A 2,883-nucleotide genomic window follows, 5' to 3' on the forward strand; every position below is an offset into this window, starting at 1 on the left:
GTTTTGGGCTAAAAGGTATTAATAATTACCAGGATAAGCTCTGCATGCAATGACACATTCTAATCTAATCCAATCTGTAATATCAAACCCCTGTTGTTCTTATTTTAAACCGCAGGGTTTCAGTCTCAATCAGTTCAAATGAAGCCATGTTTTGTACTGTATGTACTAGTATGGTAAAAAGATAGCATATTAAACTTGTTGTTCAAGCATTACACTGCAGTGTGGTATTTATACACTTCAACATTTAATAAACAACTTTTTTTAATAAGACTTTCCAGCATATAACTGCCCAACAACCTGATTATATCCAGTGGTGGCTCCTCGGAGGAGGAAGGGGAGGACCATTCTGTTCTGTTATCCTGTTCAGATAAAACTATACAGAATATATTCACGTCAACAAATAATTGATTAAAACACACTGTTTTGCAATGAAGATCTTCAGTACTCTGTACGGTAGCACAATGCAGCATGAACTGACAGGTTGTCCACCCAATCAAAGGATCTGAGAATGGAACTAGTACTGAAAGCATAAGCTACAGCTAGCTAGCTAGCACTGCAGTGCATAAAATGTGGTGAATAGTTGACTATGAGAAAGAAAGACAATAGTTCAACAGTTTTGAACAAATACATTTCATCCAAAATATGGGAGAAGCAAGAGAGAGCGATTGTCCTTTTTTTTTACAGTTTCACTTACTTACCTAGCAAATGCAGCTAGCTAGTTTAACCGACGCAAACACCCTGCTCAAACAGAGGGAAGCTATGTTAGCTAGCTGGCTATGACTATCCAACACAACACTGGAACTCTTCCAAGTCAAGGTAAGCTTTTGGTTTTAAGAATTTATTGCCACTGGGGCCCACCGGTTTCAGTGCTAAACTGCTTACTGACAATACACAGTAACATCACTGCATGATGGTTGCTGGTTTACTAACACGTTAGTTATATTAGCTATGTTGACCATGACGTTACTTTAGCTAATATGGTGACAACTACGTAGGCTGTGTGTAGTGGTTATGATATGGTTTGCCATGTAAAGTTTTTTTTTCGCCTGATCACATACAGCTGATATGCATTGAAGTCCACAAACGAAAGGAAAAGGTGTGTGGAGGAGAGCGTATAGATGCGAGAAGGAATACAACAACTTGGCTGCTATCACACTGAACTGTGTTTACAAGTGATCAGGGGGTGTATTCATTCCGCCAATTCTGTTGAAAGATGTTTCTTCAAAGGAAGCAAATGGAACGAAACAGAGATAAACATACCTGAATTTGTTCGATAGATACTATCGTTTGCACAACATGATGCTGCCACCCCCGTGCTTCACAGGTTCGGATGGTGTTCGTCGGCTTGAAAGCCTCCCCCTTTTTCCTCCAAACATAACGATGGTCATTATGGCCAAACAGTTCCATTTTTGTTTCATCAGACCAGAGGACATTTCTCCAAAAAGTAAAATTCTTGTCCCCATGTGCAGTTGCAAACTGTAGACTGCTTTTTTATGGCGGTTTTTGGAGCAGTGGCTTCTTCCTTCCTGAACGGCCTTTCAGATTGTCGATATAGGACTTGTTTTACTGTGGACATAGATACTTTTGTACCTGTTCCTCCAGCATCTTCACAAGGCCCTTTGCTGTTGTTCTGGGATTGATTTGCACTTTTCGCACCAAAGTACGTTCATCTCTAGGAGACAGAACGCATCTCCTTCCTGAGCGGTATGACGGCTGCGTGATCCCACGGTGTTTATACTTGCGTACTATTGTTTGTACAGATGCACGTGGTACCTTCAGACATTTGGAAATTGCTCCCAAGGATGAACCAGACTTGCGGAGGTCTACATTTCTTTCTCTGAGGGCTTGGCTGATTTCTTTTGATTTTCCCATGATGTCAAGCAACAAGACACTGCGTTTGAGGGTAGGCCTTGAAATACATCCACAGGTACAGCTCCAATTGACTCAAATTATGTCAATTAGCCCATGAGAATCTTCTAAAGCCATGAAATCATTTTCTGGAATTTTCCAAGATGTTTAAAGGTACAGTCAACTTAGTGATTGTAAACTTCTGACCCACTAGAATTGTGATACAGTGAATTATAAGTGAAATAATCTGTCTGTAAGCAATTGTTGGAAAAATGACTTGTGTCATGCACAAAGTAGATGTTAACAAACTATAGTTTTGGAAAGTTGGTTAGGACAAGAAATTTGTGGAGTGGTTGAACAATTGGATTGAACTTCCGACTTCAATTGTACATTTGGTTAGCATAAAGCTCATGAACTGTTAAACTGTTGATATTTGTAAAAAAAATAACACATTTTAACGTCACATCGCATATATTTCTTGAACTAAACTGCCTTCGTTCCTAGAATAATAAAACAAATAAGAGCTAATACACTGTTGAAAAAAAGTACAAAAAAGGTTTGGGTGCCATCTAATCCCTTCTCTTCCATGTAAATCATTAGCAACCTAGCCAACCTTCATTACTTACAATGGGGAACATACCAACAAGTTTCACTCGATTAAAACTCCCTCCTTTACACGTCACTAAACTCACGGACTATATAATTAACCATGTTACCTCAATATGTTGCACATTACATACCTGAATTAACAGGATAGAATGATGACAGAGAGACATTAGTGGTGTTCAGTAGTAAGCATTCTACAAGATTGAAGAAGAAACCTCACGATCTCACTAACTCTCCCATTTGATGTCACAGCACTCATACACATTAATTTAAATGCAAATACCTAGGCGGCCTAAAAATGGACAAGGCATGGGCCCATAAAATAACAAAACTAAATAAAACTTGCAAAAATATGACCATACATGTCACAACACACTTAAAACATAAGTTGCAGCCATTTGCAGTTAGTGAGAAGAGCGAAAATCTGTG

Source organism: Oncorhynchus mykiss, chromosome 22 (assembly GCF_057628025.1).
Source record: "Oncorhynchus mykiss isolate SJ-2025 chromosome 22, ASM5762802v1, whole genome shotgun sequence".
Lineage (NCBI taxonomy): Eukaryota > Metazoa > Chordata > Actinopteri > Salmoniformes > Salmonidae > Oncorhynchus > Oncorhynchus mykiss.